The sequence below is a fragment of the Sardina pilchardus genome, chromosome 13 (assembly GCF_963854185.1).
Source record: "Sardina pilchardus chromosome 13, fSarPil1.1, whole genome shotgun sequence".
NCBI classification, from domain to species: domain Eukaryota; kingdom Metazoa; phylum Chordata; class Actinopteri; order Clupeiformes; family Clupeidae; genus Sardina; species Sardina pilchardus.
In genome coordinates this window covers 20435420-20444168 of record NC_085006.1, presented here as the reverse complement: position 1 = coordinate 20444168, position 8749 = coordinate 20435420, and the positions used below count along the sequence as shown (strand labels likewise).

General features: G+C 45.8%; 1 protein-coding gene across 1 annotated transcript in view; it reads left to right on the top strand.

Annotated features, from left to right (window-relative positions):
• Window positions 1-6293: 6293 nt before the first annotated feature.
• dusp14 (dual specificity phosphatase 14) overlaps window positions 6294-8749 on the top strand; it is a 7413-nt gene continuing 4957 nt past the window's right edge. The window contains exon 1 of the mRNA XM_062552862.1: window positions 6294-6562. The gene's annotated coding sequence lies outside the window, so the exon portion shown is untranslated. The remainder of the gene's footprint in view (window positions 6563-8749) is intronic.

Genomic DNA, 8749 nt, shown 5'->3' with positions numbered 1-8749 from the left:
CACACACACACACACACACACACACACACACACACACACACACACACACACACACACAATCACTCACAACACAAGCACACACACACATACACACATACACACACACACACACACACACACACAATCACTCACAATACAAGCACACACACACACACACACACACACACACACACACACACACACACACATACACACACACACACACACACACACACACACAATCACTCACAACACAAGCACACACACACACACACACACACACACACACATACACACACACACACACACACACACACACACACAATCACTCACAACACAAGCACACACACACACACACACACACACACACACAACATTTACACATACACACACATACAAATACACTCTCTCTCTCTCACACACACACACACACACACACACCATAAAGGATTGTGTGGCACAGCTTTATTTAGACACGAGCCCTAAATGGAACCTGCCATCCCCATTCACTGCGCTGGGGTCAGCTTTCACGTATTGTTCGCGATGGTCGAGGTGTGGAAAGACTGTGGGGAACGCTGATTGTGCGTCAGATATCTTTTTTCACCCGTGACGGCTCAGAAACCTTAGCCATCTCCCACCCACCGCTAGCAGACCACAAAGTACTTACCGCCTGCCCATCAAGGCAATAAAAAAGCAGCCGTGCTCCCTGAAAACAATAACAATGCAGCCATAACAATACAGAAAGGACAGCAAGCAGTGGTGAACTGATGCTATTTTATATATTTACGGCCACTGTCAACATGGACTGTACGGCCACATATTTGTCTCTGTTAATCCTTTTTGGCTGACGGTGAGATACCCAAAGAGCAGTGCGGCAGTGACCAGACAAATGTATTGACCTTGGCTATGCTTCGGCCCCAGGTCCGTGGAGCGCACACCTGGGCCAGGTGAGGACCGGACCTGGGCTGACCTCAGCTGCTGCTGGTCGCTGGCGAGCCGCGGTGGTGGTGGTGCTGGTGGAGGTGCTGGTGGTGCCAAATGCCTCAGCGCTTTGTCATCCCAGTAAAGAGGCGACGCGCTGCGGTCACTAGCTACTCCTAGTCCAGGGCAATTAACTGGCCTCTGATGCCAGGGCCAGCGTTGGCGACGCCAGCTCCCTCAGCTAACTCACTTACGCCCTGTCCAGCACATATTCAGTTGTCCTCCAGCTTATTGTGCACACCCTCTGGTCTGGACACCAGTCTCCCTGGACTCAACCCAATCCTCTGTCCTGTCTGGAAGGTGCCCTCGTCCATGGCATCTGACCAGGAGCTAGGCCGTTAGTCACGTTAATATGAGTCATTATCTATTTTAAACAAAAGTGGAGTCACCTGGCACTCAGAGTGCACAATTTGTCGCTATAGCGTCTTCTTCCAGGTTCTCACAAATCATTGACCCTCTCATTGATATTGGACTCCATGCTGAAGGCTGGTATCCTAGGAGACTTGGGCAGTTCAGAGAGCTTCTCCTGACTCTGAGTGTGTGTGTGTGTGTGTGTGTATATACAGTATGTGTGTGTGCATATGTGTTTGTATGTGTGTGTGTGTGTGTGTGTGTGTGTATATGTGTGCATCTATGTTTGTGAATGTGTGTGTGTGTGTGTGTGTGTGTGTGTATGTGTGTATGTGTGTATGTGAGTTTGTGTGTGTGTGTGTGCGCGCGTGTGTGTGAGTGGTGTTTGGGGGAGGCACAGGGCCAAGTGATTCTCACAGTCTCGGGAGGGTCAGGATAACAGAGCGCCGCACGCCAGCAGGTCTGGAACTCTGCCGTGAGTTCTATTCCAGCTCTCGGCCCGGCACCCCGGAATGGGTTAGCCGCCACGTCCGACATTCCAGCCACCGTATTTAATTAGAGCCCTTCCCCCCCACGATCCAGATAGTCATCTTTGTGCGTCCGTGGGTGATGGAGTGTTTGGCCGTTCACGGGCCAGGAATTTGGCTCGGGAAGAGTTGACAGGCACCAGCAACAGGTTTGGAGGAGACGGGAATTAAGAGATCGAGAGACACGCAGCCTGCTGTGACCCACACAAAGTGACCTCTGGTAAAGCCAGGGCTTGGAAGATGGCTAACAATAAAAAACATTCTCATATGTCATTAGCGCCCAACCCCTCTTCTCTTTTTTTCTTCTCTCTTCTCCTGTCTGTCTCTCTCCCTCACTATCCTCTCTGTATCCTTTCTTCTCTGGTTCTCATCTCTCCTACTATCTTCTTAGTCCTCTCTGTTTCTATTTTTCTCTCTAGTGTGTACCCCTCTTCTCTCTCTCTCCCTCTCTCTCTCTCTCTCTCTCTCTCTCTCTCTCTCTCTGAGGGACTGTGGCTGTTGTCAGATGTGTTGTGCCCATGCTGGCTGCCTGGTTTGTCAGGGTCATTGTAGATGCTGTGGCTCCCCATCCATCCCCACTGTGGGAAGGGAAGCATATTAAACTGCACTGTCCCACAGGACTCACTCTGACTCATCTGACATTTCACTCTCATTCCAATCTCATCCCCTACCCTCACTTTCTCTCTCTCTCTCTCTCTCGCTCACTCTTTTTCTCTTTCTCTCGCTCTCTCTTTTTTCTCTCCTTCACTCTCCCATCCTACCTTTCTCTCTCCTGGTTATTCTCTCTCTCTCTATTCTCTGTGTCACTCGCTCCTCTTCTTGTCATTCTCTTTGTCTCTCTCTCCCTCTCTCTCTCTCTCTCTCTCTCTCTCTCTCTCTCTCTCTCTCTCTCTCCCTCTCTCGGTATCTCATTCCCTCACTCACTCACTGTGCCATATTTCATTGTATTCTTCAGTGCTGCTGTATATTAAAAGAGCGTGGCCTGTGCTCCCACTGTTATAAATATGCATGGGTTTGTACTCCATGGGGCTTTTATCACGGGCACATTACTCACTTGGAATTCAGCCCCAGACTATGCGGGCAAGTGGTGACATGGAATAAAGATGTCGTACAAGGAGTATTTGCCTTTCTCCCCCTTTCTCTCTCTCTCTCTCTCTCTCTGTCTTTCTCTCTCTCTTCTCCTCGCCCCGTTTCACTACTTCAGAGCGCTGGCTGAATGCCAGGTCAGGTGTGCTCTCTTCTCGTCTTTTTCTCCTCTTTTACTCTCCATTCTTCATGTTCCCCCCATTCTTCTTCACATTCTCTCTCCATGCGATTGAGCTTGTTATCCTCCAACCACACTGGTCAGGGCAGAAGACAAGACCACAGCATCCCTACAAATGACCTCCACCATTTCGTCCACTCCATCCCCCTCCAACAACTTTTGATGTACATGTTCAGTTTCACTTTACTTGAAGGTATCTAGCCTACAGTATACATAAGAGTGACATGACACTGTCATGAACGTGTCATAAACATTATAAACAAGTCATAAATGTTTATGACATAACGTTTCTGTCATTAAGTGTTATTTGTTTTTTGTCATGACACGTTAGGGTTAGGGTTAGGGTTAGGGTTCATGTGTTCATAACAGTGTCATGTCACTCTTTTGTGGATACCCTCAAGTAAAGTGTTGGCCAAATTATTATTTTTTTCTCCGACCGTGGATTGTGCGGGCTGAAAGATTTATCCCATCAATGCTGACTCTGCTTTGCGAGGGGGGCCTGAGAGAGATGTACTTTAAAGACCAGCACCATTCCATGAGCCATCCACAGGTTTCCCAGCGTCTCTCCGTTAGCGTTAGCTACAGTATATCGTATTCATGGGTTTCATCAGCTCCCTTTCCACAGGTGTATTAATCAAGCTCCATGCAGTCTGCATTCATAATCTAGATGCTTGATTTTATACACCTGTGGAAAAGGACCTGATGAAAACCACAAATAGCGTTTTCCTACATCTGAGGATTTTGCAAAAGGTTGCACGCTCCTGCCGAACTCGCAGAACAACCCCATGATTTTGCAGGTTATGTACACCTGGCTGGCATTTCCAGCTGGGTTGGACGAGACCCCTCAGTTAGGAAAGTGTTGGCATTTTAGGTAGATGTTTTTTTTACCAAACCTGTACTCAGTTATTCGGATATTTTGTAAGCGAATTGATTTAAGTTGAATTGACAGGTAAGGAAAAAGGTCAGTTATTTACCTCATATTAAATAAAATTAGATTACACAGAGCACGGACTGTCAAGAGGAATAGCCTCAAATCTCTTGTGCCCACGTCACACACTGTGCCACTGGAGAAGGTCATTGCACTTTGGACATCCTTAACTTGGGGTCATCTGCGACCTCGCCACATACAGCGCTGGCTTTTCCATTACACAGCTTCGGTCATCAGATTAGATTGCAGATTTTTCCCTAAGGACAATTGTCTTGTCATGTCTATTTTTACAGTCCCATTTGTGTAACTTCACGCACCTACGTGACCTGTGTCTGTCTGACTGCTCTCTTGTCTGACTGAGTGTGTGTGTGTGTGCGTGTGTGTGTGTGTGTGTGTGTGTGTGTGTGTGTGTGTGTGTGTGTTTTCCTGTTAAAATGTTCACAGCTGGTGTATTTTTAGGAACATGATGAACACATCTCAATATCTCAGCCATACAGCTAAGAAGCAAACCGATCGGCCTGCAGCATCCCCACACTCTTAAAACAACACATCTCTGTATCCAGATAGGGACAACACAGTTTGTGTTGTTCCTTATTTTAGTTGTTACACAACGTGTTGAAAATAACACAATTTGTGTTGTTTTTTTAACACATCTCTATGTCCAGATAGGGACAACACATCCTACAATATAGGCTACTGATAAGACTGAGGAAGATCCACCAGTGATTATTGAGCATCATATACTGCCAGCGTATGCATGGAGAAGGTTCTTACCAACTGGGAACAGCTGAGCAGTTACAGTAACATGCAGGATATGATTTAAAGCATCTTTGTCATTTTCTTTATGGGATCAAGGGATTTGTGTTCAATTCAGTTTCGTCTTACTGTTGTTGAACCTCCTGTTCACAAACGCATTGACACTACAGTAAGCCTCTTGGGTGGGCCACCCTGGGTGCGCTGGGCCTGCCACAGTACAGTAAGTGGGACGTGTAGGGTTTATAAGTGTCTCTGGTTTAGTGTAGAGATGGGATGGAGTGCTGTGCACAGAGCGCATACCCACACGGAGGGAAATAGACGTAGAGAGAAGTGAACGGATACAGCAAATCATTTTCATATTTTTTTTTTTGTGATTTGATTCTGATTTTTTCTGAACAGTCTTTTTGTTTGTCCTTGCTATTCTCTCTCTCTATCTCCCTCTTTCTCTCTCTCCATCTCACTCTATCACTCTCTCTATATATATATCTCCCTCTCTCTCCCTCTTTCTCTCTCTCCATCTCGCTCTCTCTCCCTCTTTCTCTCTCTCCATCTCACTCTATCACTCTCTCTCTCTCTCTCTCCCTCTCTCTCCCCTGCACTCTAAGGCACTATAGAGAGTAGTAATGTGAGTAGAGGGAGCCATCCCCTGGGTTCGGTCCCTTTGCAGAAGTGGTCAAAAACATCCTCGGGTTCCCTTCTGCGCTCAGGAGGGAGAGGGCTATCAAGTTTGCTCCTGACCTCCTCTGTTTCTTTCTCTCTTTCTTTATTGTGTGTGTGTGTGTGTGTGTGTGTGTGTGTGTGAAGGGGACCAACAAGGGTGTATCTGTTTTTCAGTGGAAAGTTGAGTGGTTACTCTCAGGAGAAGGGGCATGTGATAAACAGTGTTGTTTTACTCTGTTTGGACCGAGCATCATTCGGACTCACAGCATCATCCGGATGTGCCATCTCAGAGTCTGGGTACCCAGCACACAGGGACCTCTGATCTGCTGTTACTGTTAGTATCTGTATGATCTGGTTATGGATCAAGAGGTTGCTTGTAACCACAGTATTCTCCTTTGTTTTAAAGTCTTTTATATCACCATCAATTAAATATTCTAGACTACCACAGGTCACCATCAACTGTAGACCTATATGACTCTTAACACCTTTGTGTAAGCCTGGGCTTTTAGATTTGTCCTATATCTTCAAGATGATCTGTGTCTTCTGGTATTTCCTCTGTATTGGCCGTAAGAGGGAAATCACAGGTTGATAGGTTTCTAATTTTGTCACAAATAACGAGAGATTTAGTGTGGAGCTGTGTGTGTGGAGGGGGTTTTACGGAATGAATGGTATGTAATCCAAACCTTTTGAGTCTTTCCATCGCGTCGTGATTCCAGCACTCTTCATTGACAGAGCATTTGTTGCATCCCTCAGCCAGGCAGTTGAACCGCTCAACGCTGCTCAGGGGGAGGCGCCTCTCCTCTCTCCCCGTGCCTCAGCTTCTCGTTCAGCACCGAATATTTCTTGCGTTCACGCACGCTCACGCGGACTCCTCACGAAGGTTTTGCTCCGACTAAAAAAGAACCCACAGGTCACGGAGTTTTTCTTTCTCTGTCGATTTCGCAGAAATACGAGATGCATTTGAGCTGGGTCTAGTTGACTGAAATTACATTTTGTTGTCGATTATTGAGTCGAATTGCTGTCTGTGGCGAAGGACGAGGAGTTGAGAGTCAGCTATCTGGTTTAGGAAGCGGCGCTTTGGCATCGCCACATCAACGCTTCACTGGGAGTGCTGTGGTAAGTTGAACTGTACAGATCACTTGACACATGTAACTCATTTGAGAATGTCACCACCATCAACAACAAAAGGATGGTGCGATTTAATTCTTGTTGATTTTAATGAAGAAACGCGCATCCTCAAATGTCGTTTTTTTATTGGATGTTGATGTAGGCGATAATATTATGTCAACGATTTACGCGTTGTAATATTCGTTTGTTTGAATGCCCAAAGTGGACATAACGTTCTGCGAGAGCTTTGAAATCTAGTAAAGTGCATGAAGACGTCAGCACGGGAGGTTTGAGGCTTTTCATTGAGAGCGTTTGGATCGGCTACCTGTAGCCTACAGTACTATACTCTCTTTCAGTGACTCAACCTGTTTGGCATTCCTGTGTAATGCTATCAAATAAAACCCTTTCAAACTTCACCTATACATATCATATTGCAGTTCTCATATGTAATTTACGAAATCATTGTCCCTTGTGTCTTTCTTGTGGTTCAGTATCTCCAAGAGATCTATTCGTGTTTTATGCACTGATAGGCTCCTGACAGCAAATATGTAGTTGATGAGAACGACAGGACGAACTGACCTGTAGGATCACCGGTTTGGCACGACAGTCATTTTGGTTAATGATTTGGCAGACCTAAGAATATTGGCTGATATTCGCATGACGATTCCATGCAGAATAATGTATCTATTCTATATCTATATGTATATTCGATCTATATACATCACGCATGATTTATCCACTAGGCTAGTTAATCCACAGTAGTCGGTTCAGTTTTCTCATCAGAGGCAGCTGTGCTGGAAACCATGTGGATTCTGAAACTCCCAACGAGTAGGCCTATCGCCGCACCTCTTTCAAATACTGCATTCTGCACGACACACAGCTCCCTTCATTGACAATTTGTGCCTTGCTCACCCTACCCGTCTCTTAATTTCCAAGGCTATGTTAGTCGAATGACTGTAGCTGCCTCAGCTTTCATGGCGAGTTTACTGCTAAGCTCTTATGTTTTATTTTGGCACCACAATTAGGAGTCACTGATATTAATCAAATCCCTTGCACAAAGAACGGCTGGGCTTTGATTGCAGGAAGAATCCAGCAAGGCTATACTTATCTATTCAAAGGCCTACGATACTTTGGAGCAACAGGTGTGTGTTCCGTGTGTTTCTTTTAAGCTAAAATCGTTTACAAAATGTTGCTCTGTTAGAATGAAAAACTCTTTAAAAACTCGTTCTGTCATATGTGGCAAGTGGATAGTCTCAAGGTTAATGTTGCGCCTGTACAAAAGAAACCGCAGGAGTATGCATCTGCACACGTTATGCTCGCTGCACACGAGATGTAAATTCATGAATTAGAGCCTCGAAAAGCATTGCTCTCTCTCTCTCTCTCTCTCTCTCTCTCTCTCTCTGTCTCTCTCTGTGTGTGTGTGTGTGTGTGTGTGTGTGTGTGTGTGTGTGTTTGCCTTCTATGCACATTTTAAAGTCTAGAGTGTGTCACAGCTGGTACACCCAAGGGCTATTGTCTTAAAGCAAGAATATATGCTCACTTTCTAAGGACACTTTCACACCTTTGCTAAAACTGTCTTTAAACTGTGCCACTCTGTCCCTCTCGCTCCCCTGTCTTCCTGCGAGGTGTGTTATTATTATCCAGGTCGCCAGGGCCGAGTCTCGTGTACTGTGTACAGTTTCTATGACTGCAGCAGCAGCAGCGATATGAAACTCTCTCTGTGACTGTGTCCTCCCTCCACACCAGCCCTTCGCTATTTGCAGGGAGGTGGCAAGGTTCGCTCACACTGGAGTGCGGTCACAATAACGTAAAGAGCTCTCTCCAGCCTCCTCCTGACTGGGGTAGAGAAGATGAATCAGAGGCGGAATTAGTTCTGAACAAACACCACTTATGCTTATGAGCATAAGACTAAATGAATGGCCTGGCCTTTTGGACTGACCAATAATGACTAGTCTGCAGTGGCCTCTCCAGGGGTGCTGCTGGTGGGGCTGGGAGGAGAGCTACAGTACTTGCCTTGGGCATTCTATGCAGTATACATTACGTTACATTAAGTATACATTACAAAGTATAGTTCAATAGTATAGTCAGTGCAGAATATAGAGGTTGAGATTTGTTTAGTTGCCCACAACGTATCACTAGTCTCTGGAGTATAATGTTCTAATTGGTTAATAATTGCACAGGTGTAAATTAACCTCA